We start from the raw sequence: 15714 nt of genomic DNA on the forward strand, positions 1-15714 counted from the left end.
CTCCCACCTCAGCCTCCCAAGTAGCTAGGACCATAGGCATGTGCGACCACACCCGGCTATTTTTTTTTTTTAAGTTTTTGTAGAGATAGGGTCTCCTTGTGTTGCCCAGGCTGCTCTTGAATTCCTGGGTTCATACAAACCTTCTCACTCAGCCTCTCAAAGTGCTAGAATTACAGGCATGAGGTTTTTTTTAATCTGTGAAAAATTTGAGTGTGTGGCTGGGTGCGGTGGCTCATGCCTGTAATCCCAGCACTTTGGGAGGCCAAGGCAGGTGGATCAATTGAGGTCAGGAGTTCAAGACCAGCCTGGCCAACATGATGAAACCCCATTTCTACTAAAAGTACAAAAATTAGCAAGGCGTGATGGCACATGCCTGCAGTCCCAGCTACTTTGCATGAGAGTCACTTGAACCTGGGAGGCAAAGGTTGCAGTGAGCAGAGATCACACCACTACGTGCTGGCCTGGGAAACAGAGCAAGTTTCTATCTCAAAAAAAAAAAAAAAAAAAAGGCTGGGCACAGTGGCTCACGCCTGTAATCCAGCACTTTGGGAGGTCGAGGTGGGTGAATCATGAGGTCAGGAGTTCGAGACCAGCCTGACCAACATGGCGAAACCTTGTCTCTACTAAAAATACAAAAATTAGCTGGGCGTGGTGGCACATGCCTGTAATCCCAGCTACTCAGGAGGCTGAGGCAGGAGAATTGCCTGAACCTGGGAGGTGGAGGTTGCAGTGAGCCAAGATCGTGCCACTGCACTCCAGCCTGGGAGACAGAGTGAGACTCCATCTCAAAAAAAAAATGCCTGTGTGATGTGGCTCATGGACCACCAGTTGCCACCCTCCTCCAACAAGGCTGCGCCCCCTATGATGTCAGGTAATAAATTTATGTGACCAAGCCTCCGCTTGTCTCCTCTGCAAAATGGACGTACCATAGCCTGGCTTAGGGTTAGAGGAGATAAGAAAGTGAACGTCAAGCGTCTAATACAGAGTGAGGCACATGTCTTAATCTGCTATAACAAAATACCACAGACTGAGTGGCTTCAACAACTGAAAATTATTTCTCACAGTTCTGGAGGCTGGGAACTCCAAATTCAAGGAGCCAGCTCATTCAGTCCCTGATGAGGGCCACTTTCTGGCTGGAAGACGCTGCCTCCTTCCTCCCTGAGTCCTCAAGTGGCCTTTGCTCTGTGCTCATATGGAAGGTGGGGGGGCAGGGCACAGGAGAGAGCTCTGACCTCTCTTTCTTTTAAGGACCCCAATCCTATCGGATTCGTTCCCCCTCTTAAGACCTCATTTAACTTTAAATACCTCCTGAAGATCCTGTTCCAAATATGGTCATAGTGGACATCAGGGCTTTAATATTAAATACATGAATTTTGGCCAGGCACAGTGGCTCACACCTGTAATCCCAGCACTTTGGGAGGCTGAGGTGGGTGGATCATGAGGTCAGGAGTTCAAGACCAGCCTGGCCAACGTGGTGAAACCCCATCTCTACTAAAAATACATAAATTAGCTGGGTGTGGTGGTGGGCACCTGTAATCCCAGCTACTCAGGAGGCTGAGGCAGAGAAATGCTTAAACTGGGGAGGCGGAGGGTGCAGTGAGCCAAGATCATGCCACTGCACTCCAGCCTGGGAGACAGAGTGAGACTCTGTCTCAAACAAAAAATACATGAATTTCGTGGGGGACACAACTTAGTCCATAACAGTAAAAGGCACTTGACAGATGGGAGCTTTAATAACAACTACCTAAACAAGTGTAAGAACGCAAAACCAAAACAATTTCACTTTCCCTTAATTCTTAGCAATAACGCTTACAAGTTAGGAATTCTTTACATTTTTACTCAAATGAGGAAAGCAAGATTAATTAATACCCTTTTGGCATTAGAAGAATTACGTAGCAAGATTCCAACCCACACATGCTTGATGCTGAAAACCCAGCGTGCTATCACTTGACGCTTACTGGTGTGATGGGTTTGTGCCCACACGCCACTTAACACACACCAATGCCAGACACTGGCGAGAGGGAGGGAGGAAGGGAGGAGAGTGTTCTGCTGGACACATGGAGATTTCAGTCAAGACGGAGTGCTCACTTTTCACCTGTTCCTAATTAAGGTTGCCAGATCAACTACAGGAAGCCCAGGTGAGTCTGAATTTGAGATAAACGGTGAATAGTATTTTTATTGCATGTCCTGTTGCAGTATTTGAAATGAAAATATAACAGCATATTCTGTGTCATTTTGTTTTGTTTTCCTAAGTCTGTTGACCCAAGAATGGGCCATTATCTTAGTCTGCTTGGGATGCTATGACAAATCGTCACAGACTGGGTGCTTCAGATGACAGAAATAGTATCTCACAGCACTGGAGGCTGGGAAGGCCAAGGGAAAGGTGTCAGCCAGCTCAGTTCCTGATGGAGGACCTGCTTTCTGGACTGTAAACAGCTGCCTTCTTGCTGTGTCCTCATGCAGTGGAGAGAAAAATCATCTCTTGTGTCTCCTCCTATAAGGGCACTAATCCCATTCATAGGGGCTCCATCCTCAGTCCTCATTGCCCCTCAGAGACCCCACCTCCAAATACCCTCACATGAGGGGTTACGCTTCAACACAGAAATTTTGGGGGAACACAAATACTCAGTCCGTAACAGCCAGGCTCTGCTTCCCCGCACCCTGCCTTCTTCCCCGTCACCTACGGAATTCAGCTAAAGTCCCTATCTTTCCCCCCAGCTCCTGGTGGCACTTTACAGGACCAGGGTCTTTTCTCCTGGAGGATTCACCATCCCAGGCCCTGCAGTCTCAAGCTTGCGATCCACAGAAGCTAAAGCAGCCCTGTCACTCCAACTCTGTCCTCCTCACGCCCCCTGCCCACTTCACTCAGGGTCCACCCCCAGCTACCTGTCAGTGGCTCTCCTGGTCAGTGTTTCACCAAGACTGTCAGATGTACACCTTGAGAAAGAACAATTTAAATATCAAAGGATTCAGAGAGGCCTTTGCACGGGTGCTGAATATGTTTGCAGAAATGACCTCTTTAAATGTGTGCTACCAAAGTGAAGTGTGGAGGTGAGGACCGCGGGCCGTCAGGTCATGCCCGCCTCCCCCTCTGAGGGAGGAGGGTGCAGACGAGCAGAGGCAGAAGCTGAGTCTCCCTTAGCATGCAGGTGCCACTCATCCCTCCCACTTTCACATTCCAGAAGAAAATGACGTTCCACATCATCAGAATTTCATTTCTGAGGTTTTTTTTCCTCCTAACACTTCCGTGGTCTGTCTTTCTGATTCCAGTGCCCGTGTTTAACCTGGACTAGTCCTCAACTGCGTCCTTAGCCAGAAATGAAATCATTACCAACTCAATCAGCAGAATGTTGGAGGTGGAAGATTCCCAGGTTTTCTCTTAAAACTATCATGAGAAATTATCTCATGGGAATTGTATTTATACTTGTTGAAATCAAGTCTCCTTCCCAAAGGAGACTAAGCATATTAGAAAAGGGCCTCAGCAATAAATGAAGACAGGCTCCCCCGGACGGGCCTGATTCCATCGGGCCAGTTTTACCAGTGGGACCTTCCTTGCACCCATTTCAGCCACTGTTAGAGAAAACACATCAGGCAGGCCTGGCTGCCAATGCTGATCCTGCCCCTGGCTGAGGGATCTCGGGCCTCTCATTTAACAGAGCCGAGTTTTCACTTTCTCCTCTGTAAAATGGGAATAACCGTACCTACGTTGCTAAGAGGACTAGAGACAATGTGTGGAAAGTGCTTAAAAGAGTTTCTATTGCATGGCATGTGCTCCATACACAGCAGCATCGTTATCATTGTTGCATGATGAGAAGATAAAGCAGCACAGCGCATGACCCTGCGGCAAGTTCTGGGGTAGGGACTGTAAGCCGAGTCTAGTTCATCAGCAGGCAAAGGCCTTGCAGTGTTATGATATCTGCCTGTTTTCGGCCAGCGTTCTCGGATGATATAATTTGCATATCTGTCTCCACCCAAACCTCATACTGAACTGTAATCCCCAGTGTTGGAGGCGGGGCCTGCTAGGAGGTGACTGCCTCACGGCGGTGGATGCGTCACGGGGGTGGATGCGTCACGGGTGTGGATGCTTCGTGATTGGTTTTGCATCATCCCCTTGGCGCTGTCCTCCCGATAGTGAGTTCTCATGAGATCGGTCATTTAGAAATGGATAGCACCTTGCCCCCCACCTTCTGCTCCTGCTTTCTCATGTGACACCCTTGCTCCCCCTTCACCTTCTGCCATGACTGGAAGTTTCCTGAAGCTTCCCTAGAAGCCAAGCAGATGCCAGCACCATGCTTCCCACAAAGATCGTGTAACTGTGAACCAATCAAACCTCTTTTCTTATAAATTACCCAGTCTCAGGTATTTCTTTATAGCCATGCAAGAACGGCCTAATACAGGCTTCACAAAGGAAATATGGGGCAGATGGAGCTCTGGAGGACCAGCAGACTGTGTAGGTAGCAAAGAGGAAGGGAAACCTGGAAAACAGCTTTCCTGAAGAACAGAAGGTGCTAGAATTGACATAAGAAGAAATAACTTGAAGAGACCATTTATTTTCCCTTAATTAACATGGTGGGACTTCTGCTTCCAGCTACAATGAAGTGATTCTAGCAGACCCATGCACTCACCAGTAACAACTAGAAAGCCAGGTGAAATTTCAAACAACAGCCACATCTTTTTGGAGGTTTTAAAAAGTGACTGAGGAAGCCAGCACTTGACATCAGAACAAAGAGTGGTTTGTTGAGGTGAATCCAACATTTTGTGTTCTATTTTTTCCTGAGGCTATTGCTGAGGTAGAAAGGCTAAGAGGCCACGCAGAGGGCAGGTGCTTTGGGCAGTGGAGCCAGCACAGCTTCCCACAGTCTCACAGAGCTAAGAATCAAAAGGGGCGTTCTGAACTGCCAGAGCATTAAAGGCAAGATCCCTGAAATAAGGAAGGTGCAGATAAATGAGCCCAATACTATGTGTTTTCTCCTTGAGACATTTCTGGGACCTTAAGCTGTACATGGCAGGAGTCCTAAAAAACAGTCTGAAAGAAACTGATTTGGGGCAGCCTTATAGTATTGAGGGGGCAAATAATTGCATTCAGGACCTGCCAAGGAAGATGGGTTCTGGACAGCATCAAAGGTTGGTTGCCAAGGATGACACCCTAGAGGTGGAAGTACACTGGAGTCAGTTCAGTCTTTGATTGCATTGAAGCGAACCTTCTAGACTAGGTTCCCACCAAAGGGGAGGGTCAGTCACCTCTGGAGGAAAATGCAGTCCAGAGACTCTGTAATTTTTCATATACTCTGTCCCATATTCAATCAAAAGTTACCAGGCAGACCAAAAAACAAGGGAAAAAACAGAATATATAAAGAGACTCACAAATGACCCAGATGATAAAGTTAGCAGACATGGATTTTAAAATAACTTGGAAAGTATGTTCAAGAAAATTTTAAAATGATATTTAAGGACTTCTCTTCTCCCTCCTCAAAAGCCCTAGACCCATATGGTTTTGTAGGTGAGTTCTACCAAAACTAAACATGTAAGGAAGATGTAATCCCTGTTTCATACAAGAAATTAGACAAAGAGTAATTTGTCTAATTACTCCCAAAATTAGACAGAATGAAGAGTTCCAAGCTTATTCTATGAGGCTAGAAAAGGAAAAGGGGACAGATGGAAAAGATAAACCAAGTTCAAGATGAGCACATACTGGAGTCAGGACCACAGAGAGGGTTAAATTGGAAAGAAAAGAAGAGACAGGTAGGAGAGGGCTGGATTAGAGTGGCCTTCAAGACCAAGCTGAAGACTTTACAGACTTGACACTGTGAGTGATGGGAGCCGATTTCAGCTCTTGGCTGAGGGAATGACACAGCTTAGCTCAGTTCAGCTCTGTCATTTCTTCCCCACCGCATGGAAAAGGCTCTACCTTCCTCAGAAGCCCCATTCATGCCAGATGAGCTTAGTACACCATGCCTACAAGAAACCCGATCAGAATCTCTCAACTGGGAGCTGGACTAAGAGATAAAATAAAAACTAGATATTGAAGCTGTATGTTCATTCATCCATTCAACAAATACTTACTGAGCACTTCTGATGTGCGAAACAGTCTTTTTAGGACTGCTTCATGGTGATGAATAGGGTTGACATGATCCCTACCTCTAGAACTCACAGTCCAGGAGTGGTGGTGAATAAACAGGTAAATAGAAAATAGACAGAATCATTCCCTTTAGTGGCAATAATTCCCATTTGTCTATCCTTAATTTACTATTACACACAGAGGAGTAATATTTCCATATTTATGATGAGCAAGTGGGGTGGTCCCTTTTAATTAGATGATCATAGATGGCATCTCAGAAGAAAAGATATTTGAGTAAATATTTGAAAGAAAAAAAAAAGATGAACCTGCCACATGGAGAAATGAAGGAAGAGTGTTGTCAGCACAGGGAACAGCAAGGGCGAAGTCCTGGAGGTGGGAACAATCTTGGCACATTCAACAAAGAGACGTCAGAGTAGTGTGGCAGGAGCACAGTGACCAACAGGCAGGTGACAGGAGATGGGGGGCAGGTCGGGTGCAGCCTTGCAGGTTGTGGTAAGGAGTTCAAATTTTATTCTAGTGCTTCTGGGAGGGTTTAAGCAAGGTATGTTTCATGATCAGACTTACAGTTTAAAACACAAAATTGAGTTGCACTGAAGAGAGGAGACTATGGTGAAAAAAAAACGGAAGTGGAGAGAAACTTCTGAGGCTCCCGTGGCTGCCTCGGTAGAGATGGTGGCTTCAGCTAGCAGAGCAGAGGAGAGACGATGAGCATGGAATGAACGTGAGAAATATTTTGGAGGCAGAACTTCAGAACACGAGAGCAAGAGGCTGAGCACCTGGCGGGGAGTTGGGGTCATTTTCACACGGAGCCTGAAGTTTGGGGGAGAAGCTAGCCTATTTTCTGAAGAGGCCATGATTCAGAGAGCAGGATGCAGACAGACACTGTCTCACCACTTTCCAAGAGGGCAGTCCTGCACTGGGTTCTACAGGATTTCCCTGTATCCTTACAATCAATTTCGTGTTCATTTGAGATAAGTTAATTGGGTTTCTGTTGCTCACAACCATGTCTATGACAGCTGAAGACTTTAGGAAGATTCAGGCACCGGGCATCTTCTTCTTTCAAAGACACAGAACACTTCCTTTATATTTTTCGTTTGTTCTTTTCAAAGCTTTCGGGAAAAACTGTTCTTCCCCATTTCTGATATTTCCTTCTAGATGAAGAGAGCTCAGTGAGGATGAGACTCCCGGCCTCTGTCCGATCCTTTCCATCCCACCCCAGGGAGAGGAATATTTATTGCAAGTTTTAGAAAACCAAAGTGGATGTGATTGGCTGACACATTGCTTTTACCCTGTGGCGGGTCAGCCTGCCCACAGGAAGCCACGAGTCCCCTGCTCCCGTGTGCAGTGTCCCTCGCGGGGTCCACTCCAGGGCCAGCACACGATGGGAGGCTACAGGCCAACCCCAGACCAACACTACCTTCACCAAGTGTTTAATTCTGTCCAATTCTAGGGTGTGGCTTTCGAAAGTCTCATTGACTGTCATCTGCGTTACAACTTCCAATTGAGCATGTATTTGTGAGAAGTCACAGGTAGCAGAGTGCAGAGGTTTCACATGCTGTTTCCAGAGCCACAGGGTTCATGTAACCTCTTTGTGACTCAACTTCTCTATCCATCGAATGAGATAGTAATGGTGACTGCCTGTCAGGGTTGTTCTGAGAATTAAATGTATTAACACATACAAAACATTTAGAGCAATGCCTGGCCACATATTAAATAAATGCTCTCTATGCATTAGCTGGTGCAGTATTTTGGTTTCCATCTGCTACTCTCATTCTCGATTTTTCATTTGTTTAGACAAGCACTGCCCAACAGAACATTCTGTGGTGACGAAGCGTTCTGTGTCTGTGCCGCCCAGCCTGGCAGCTGGTAACCTCATGGGCTTATCGGGTACTTGAAATGTGGCTACTGAGATATAGGAACTGCATTTTAAAATTGGTTTCCTTTTTTTTTTTTTTTTGAGACAGAGTCTCTGTCACCCAGGCTGGAAAGCAGTGGCTCAATCTCGGCTCACTGCAACCTTCACCCACTGGGTTCCAGTTCAAGCAATTCTCCTGCCTCAGCCTCCTGAGTAGCTGGGGTTACAGGCACACTGCACCATGCCCAGCTAATTTTTGTATTTTTAGTAGAGACAGGGTTTTATCATGTTGACCAGGCTGGTCTTAAAATACTGAGCTCGTGACCCACCCGCCTCGGCCTCCCAAAGTGCTGGGATTACAGCTGTGAGCCACCACGCCCGGCCTTGGTTTCCTTTTAATTAGTTAAAATTTACTTTTAAATAGCCATTTGAGGCACGTGACTCCTACATCGGACAAAACAGATCTGAAACCGAATGGAAGAGAGGAGTACTGCTAATTGGCGTTTCTCAGAGACCCCCAACAGGAGGAATTACGGCTGGAAATCCGGCATAGTCATGAGACTTGTAACAAGTGAACACAGGGACTGGGATTTACCGACCTGCTGCAGCTGCTGCTTCCTGTCCAAGCCTTCCTGCCTGTGTCACCCAGGGGTCCCTTCCTCTGTGCTCTCTGGCCGAGTGCTCAAAAAGGTCTATGGAAGTGGGTTTTGGAGATAAAGATACCGAGGCTCATCCGGGGCATACCTGCCTCTGGGCCCCATAGGCCCTGAGTGACTGCAGCACAGTGATTGGGAGACTCGAAACTGATTCCCAGATGACTGACACAGACCACCTAAGCTGGCCAAGCTTTCACAAGCTCCTCCTCAGAGAATAACAGTTAGTGCATAGGCTCTGGGGTCAGACTCCCTGGGTTCAATTCCTAGCTATGCTGCATTCCTGCTGTGTGATTGTGGGCAGGTGAATTGCCTTCTCTGTGCTTTAGTAGCGGAATCCATTGCCCAAATTCTTTATCACTCATAACTACTCTCTGGCTAGGGAGAATCATGACTCCCAGCAAGGCTTCCTAACTTGCCCGAGCTCACTTGCCCAGGAAGTCATGGTATGGCAGGACGGGTCCCACTAATGTGGGCCTCCGTAACAACTGTTTCAGTGCTGATTGACTGGTGAAGTTAAATATTAAAAGCTGGGAGAACCAGAGCCCTTACACGAAGACCAGAATGTAACAAAAGCCCACCAAAAGTTTTGCCTAGGTTTTTCCTGGGCCTTAAAGCATGGCAAAATAACGAAGGAATTCTTAACAGGACCCGTTTACGATTAAACACATTTATTGGGGGTCTGAAGGAACTCCCCAAACCTCCATCATTTAGCAGAAGACAAGATAAGGGTCATCACCCCAGCACCTGGACCCGCTGAGAAATTAACTGAGGCTCCAGAGGAAGCGCTTCAGGACTCAGATCTTAGTGTAGATTAAAAGAAGTTAATCACTTGTGTCTTTAGACGAATGCAGACTTACACGTAGACATATAGCTTAGAAAGTATATAAGCTCTGGAAAACTTTGTAATTTTGAGTGGTTCTGGTGGTAATTTCCAGGCCTTCTTCCTTTAACTGGTAACAGAAAAACTCTTCCTCCCCAGTTCATCTGCATCTCCGTTTTGGGCCATGAGAAATTGCAGTGCTGCCCTCAGTTTGGTCTGGGAATAACCGGGCTGGACTTTGGAGTCAGGATCCCCAGACTCCAGACTCCCTGCCAGTCTCCCAGACAGCTGCTGCTTCCTGCCCTGCCGTTCCCAGGAAGTCTGAGGCAAGGGGGCCTGGGTCAGTGCCACCTGCAAAACTCCCTTCCCTGGTACACAGGACCTAGTTTTCGCTTCTAATAAAGCTCAGCTGTGATTTAAAAAAAATAAATCAATTTCCACAGCAACCTGAGGCTCTAACACCATGCTCACAGGGAGGGCGGCTCAGACCCTGTCCACCGGGATTCGCTCCTACACCAGAGAACAATGTTAGAAGTTTTTCCCCTCATCAGAATCCGAACCATAAAGGGTTCCAATTTTTTTTCTCTCTCTCTCTCTTCCTTCCTTCCTTTCTTTTCTTTCTCTCCCTTCCTTTTTCTTTTCTTTCCCTTCCTTTTCTTTTTTCTCTTCTTCTTTCTCTTTCCCTCCCTCCCTCCCTTCTTCCTTCCTTCCTTCTTTCCTTCCTTTTCTCTTCTTTCTTGCTTTCTTTCACTCTTCTTGCCCAGGCTGGAGTGCAATTGTGCAATCTCAGCTCACAGCAACCTCCACCTCCCAGGGTCAAGTGATTCTCCTGCCTCAGCCTCCTGAGTAGCTGGGATTGCAAGCATGCACCACCAACCTTGGCTAATTTTGTGTTTTTAGTAGAGACAGGGTTTTTCCATGTTGGTCAAGCTGGTTTCGAACCCCTGATATCAGGTGATCTGCCCGTCTCAGCCTCCCATAGTGCTGGGATTACAGGCATGAGCCACCACGCCTGGCCAAGGGTTTCAACTTTCAAGTGCCTATTTCCCCCATCAAGATGCCCAGACAGGCCCCACCTTTGGGCAATTTTAAAGACTCCCAGGGCATCTTCCTCTCCCCTGCCCAACTCACCCCTGCCCATCTCTACTGTAGCCACTTTCCTCTATGTGCCTGGAGGGACCTAGAAAAGGCAGCCACAGGCCTCACAATGTCTGCACTGAAAACCCTGGCAAGGGGTGGGGAGAGGAAGTGGATGAAGCAATGCTTGGCCCCAAGGGCTCTCACTGTGACTTCAGGCAGCAGCAGGACTCAAAGTTGGGAGCTCAAAGAGTTCTGGAACATTCTGCCACTCCTCTAGCCTAACAGATTCCTCTTTACAGGATTGGCATAATCCTTAGATGTTTTTTCTTTTTTCTGTTGAGATAATGTAGTGCTCTCACAATTCTACAATTCACATAGTAGAAAAGAACCTTCTTACTCCCCCAGCCTCTGAGCAGACAATTCACTCATCTTACTATGCATGTTCCAGAAAGCCCTTGATAGGTGGATCTCTGAGTTTCCCCAGCTCCTCAAGAAGATCCTAACATTGCAACAGGCTGGGCTCAATTCCTTCTCTACCTCCAGAGGAAGATGATGGGAAGGGATGAAAGGAATCCCCCCGACAGCCATCCTGGCCCAGATTCCCCCGGACTCCTGCAGGAGCCTGCCTCTGCCTCAGTCCACCTGTCCCCACCTTTGTACAGCCAGAGGGACCCTGCAAGATGCAATCAGGTCATGTCCCTCCTCTGCTCAGAGCCCTCCAGTGCCTTTCCCAGCATTCTTAAATAAAGTCCAGCTCCTGGCTGAGCGCAGTGGCTCATGCCTGTAATCCCAGCGCTTTGGGAGGCTGAGGCAGGCAGATCACAAGGTCAGGTGTTCAAGACCAGCCTGGCTAATGCAGTGAAACTCCATATCTACTAAATATACAAAAATTAACCAGGTGCAGTGGCGAGCGCCTGCATTCTTAGCTACTTGGGAGGCCAAGGCAGGGGAATTGCTTGAACCCAGGAGGCAGAGGTTGCAGTGAGCTGAGATGGCGCCACTGCACTCCAGCCTGGGAAACAGAGTGAGACTCCATCTCAAAAGAAAAAAAAAAAAAAACAAAGACCAGCTCAGCTCCTTACCAGGGCCTATGAGGCCTTACTCAGCCTGGCCTTGCTGCCTCCCAAGGGCCCCAGGTAGCCCAAGAGAGATGGGTCCTGCCAAATAGCGTTGGCGGGATCGCTAGGGCTCCATGCATTCTCTGGGCAATCAAACACTTGAACAATCCTGTATGCAAACAACCTCAAACAAGATCAAAGCCAGTCTGACTTCGGACTGCAGCACAAATGCTGCACTTCCAACAGGCTAAATTAGACGTATAAATAATGTGTTGCTTTGGGTCTGCTGTGCTTGCTAGGCTGGGAACAGGAGTTTAGAAGCATGGTTAAGAGCTGAATCACGATTCAAGCACAACACAAAAGTTCAGCAGCGCTGTGACGGGAAGAAGAAGAAACCAAGCAAAATGAGGCGTGGCAGGCTGTCCGTGGAAATAAATAATAATAATAATTAAATTAGTTTGCAATCGTTCCTTACCTGAGAATGATTCACATGTTGAGGAGGCAAGAGTCGCCTGAAGTCCAACTTTCTATCAGCCTGAGAGATTGAGGATAGGACCTGCTGCCCTCATGGACCCTCCTTGCCAGGGGGTTTCCACCTGAACTTTATACCCTTGGGAGCCAACCCACAGCACCCAGGCTCTGGGAAAGTGGGCCACATGGGAGAGAGGGGCTGGCAGTTTAGTTTGGGGTCCTTCCAATCAGCTGCCTAAACCTCCGCTGTGTCTCAGCTCCCAGCATGGAGGCCTCACTCCTCCTGCGGCCCAGGAGGTCTTAGCTGTAGCCCCTGCCCACCCCCCTGGCTGCATCTGATTGGCCACTTCCCTTTACCCTCCCCTCCTCAGACACCTGTTACCAGTTCTGTGAATATGCCCAGCTCCTTCCAGCTCTTTGACCCCCACGCGTGCCGATGCCTCAGCTGAAAGCATTCTCCCCTCTGCTTAATGAACTCCTATCTCACTGGCCTCTCCCTTTCACCTTGTCCTCACTCCACCCCCAACGGTCTATTCTCCTATAGCAGAATCGTCATTTCAGAATGTAAGCTGACCATAGTGCTTCCCTCCCGTGTTCTAAGTCTTCCAGGTAGCTCCTCTCACCTTATCTTACAATGTGTGCCAGTGGAATACATAACTGACTATTCCCCTACCTGTGCCTTTTCTGTTACAATGCATTGATTCAGTTATGTGACCATTATCCTCCCTCCTTCCCCTCCAGACTCCTTTTCCCCTTTAAATATTAAAGTCCTCAAAATCATCTTTGGAGAAAGGCACAGACCACAGACTGTTTCTGTGATCCTGTGTTTATTTCTTCCAAGTGTGTCCTTAACCTTGGCAAAAGAAACTTCCAAATTGATTGAGACCTATTTCAGATACTATCTGGGTTTACACATGCTAGATTTAGAAAACTTAGTACAAAAAGAAGTAAAGCAGCTCAATCATAAAGCTTATATTGATTGTGTGTTGAACTGATAATATTTTTGGTATGTTGGATTAAATAAAATGTATTAGTAACATTAATCGCATATGTTTCATGGCCACATAAATGTCGTCTTTTGAGAAGTGTCTGTTCCTATCCTTTGCCCACTTTTTGATGGGGTTGTTTTTTTCTTGTAAATTTGTTTAGGTTCCTTGTAGATTCTGGATATTAGCCCTTTGTCAGATGGGTAGATTGCAAAATTTTTCTCTCATTCTGTAGGTTGCCTGTTCACGCTGATGGTAGTTTATCTTGCTGTGCAGAAGCTCTTTACTTTAATTAGATCCCATTTGTCAATTTTGGCTTTTGTTGCAATTGCTTTTGGTGTTTTAGTCATGAAGTCTTTGCCCATGCCTATGTCCTGAATGGTATTGTCTTACAATAGCAAAGACTTGGAACCAACCCAAATGTCCATCGGTGACAGACTGGATTAAAAAAAAAAAAGTGACACATAAATACCATGGGATACTATACAGCCATAAAAAAGAATGAGTTTATGTCCTTTGCAGGGACATAGATGAAGCTGGAAGCCATCATTCTCAGCAAGCTAACACAGAAACAGAAAACCAAACACCACATGTTCTTACTTATAAGTGGGAGTTGAACAATGAGGACACAGGGAGGGGAACATCACACACTGGGACCTGTTGAGGGTTGGGGGAGCCAGAGGAAGGAGAGCATTAAGAGAAATACCTAATGCATGTGGGGCTTAAAACCTAGATGATGGGTTGATGGGTGCAGCAAACCACCATGGCACATGTATACCTATGCAACAAACCTGCATGTTCTGCACATGTATCTCAGAACTGAAAGAAAAAAAAGATTAATCTCACTTTTAAACTTTTTTTTCCCATGTGACTACTAGAAAATATAAAATTATATCTATGGCAACATTTGCTCGTGTATTATATTTTCATTGGGCAGAGCCATTCTAGAGTAGCAGATAAATAATACCTAAAATTGGTTAAGGTCATTTTAGAAAGTAATAGAGGTTCTGAAGCAGATAAAATAGGGTGTGGCTAAAGAGTGATAAGGCAGAACGGAAGGCTTTCGATAGGATGGTCAGTACTGTGAGCCAAGTTGTACCGTCCAAAATTCATATGTTGAAGTCCTAACCCCCAGGACCCCAGAATGTGGCTATATTTGGAGACTGGGTCTTTAAAGAGGTAATTAGATTAAAATAGGGTCACTAGGATGGGCTCCTAATCCAGTAAGACTGTTGTTCATATGAGGAGAGCTATTAAGACAGACACACATAAAGGCAAGACCACGTGAAGACACAGAGAGAAGACAGCATCTCTCTCTGTTGAGCAAAACCTCAAAAGAAACTAACCCTGCCAACACCTTGAATGTGGACTTCCAACCTCCAGAGCTATGAGCAATACATTTCTGTTGTTTAAGGCATTCCGTCTGTGGCCCCTAGCAAACTATATAGTCAGAAGGGGCCTTTCCCAGAAGGTGACATTGCAATTGAATAACAGGAATGACTCAGCCTCCTGGAGGCCTCTGGGAAGATTTTTCTAGGTTACAGAAAACAGCAAGAGCAGAGGCCTGAGGGCACAGGTGGAGAAAGAGCTGAGTGCAGCTGGTTCATGGTGGACAAGGGGAGGGTGGGAGATAAGGGCACGGGGTTTATGGGGTCAGAGCATACTTGGAAAACAACACATTTTCCTCCCCGCTCCTCTCACCATGTGCCGTGCATTTAAAGCCTCATCTTGAGAAGATTCTCCAGGGTGCCTTTAAAAAGGTCTGTATCCTGGATCCACTTATAGCACCTTTCACTTTGAATCTGTCAAACCTGCTGCAAACTAAATGCATCCAGACGGTCATGTTCTCTAAGAACAGCTGGTGAGTCACTGCAGCAGAAGGCCCCGGGGCCTCCAGGAACTGAGGTCCTCAAATGAGGATGCTCACAGGTATTTTTAACATCACCTGTCCTGGGGACCAGAAAAAGATTTCGAGAGGTGAAAAAGCAGAGTGTGAGAGCTGGAAGGATAATGCTGGCAGAGCCGTGAGGACCGCTAGCAGGCAAGGGTTGAGGGCATGGGAAGCTTTGCCAGATGCGTGGGCAGCACCCTAGACTCCCACCAGGGTGGGGTGAAGAATCAGCAGTGGGGACCAGCAAACGCTGTACCCCAAAAGAGACTGCTCCCTGTGGTAGGAAAGAACATCTCACCCACAGCCACTTCCTCTCCTCCATTCTGTTTATTTCAAAAATTGCCCGCTATATTAATTCATTCTCCTTTAAAATAATAATCAGTTCTATCCTCCTCCCTAGATAAGCACTGTTCTTATTTGTATGTATTTGCTTATTTTGAGGGGAAAAAAAGGAATAGGTACAATAACAAAAGACTAAGGAAGCTGGCTACCTGTAGAGCGTGGGTGAGAACACAGCAGAGGAGAGAGGAGAGGGGGTGGTACCTTACTGGGTCTATTGTTTTACATAGATTAGTCTTCTTGAATCTCGTCAATGTTTTAGGCATTCAACAAATAAAATTATGTCAATAGAATATAGAAAAAAACCCTAAAATTGAATAAAAACAAAAACAAAGAAACCTCACTGTATTTCAAACGAATTACATAACCACACAGATGTTCTAGAGGTTACTAACTCAAGCAACTTCTAAGCCGAGTAGTCGGTCTATCAACCCTCAGTTTGATGACAGAAAAAGAACTGCAAAGGAATCTTGAACTCT

The sequence above is a fragment of the Sapajus apella genome, unplaced genomic scaffold (genome assembly GCF_009761245.1).
Source record: "Sapajus apella isolate SASKATOON/1434 unplaced genomic scaffold, GSC_monkey_1.0 scaffold92, whole genome shotgun sequence".
Classification (NCBI taxonomy): domain Eukaryota; kingdom Metazoa; phylum Chordata; class Mammalia; order Primates; family Cebidae; genus Sapajus; species Sapajus apella.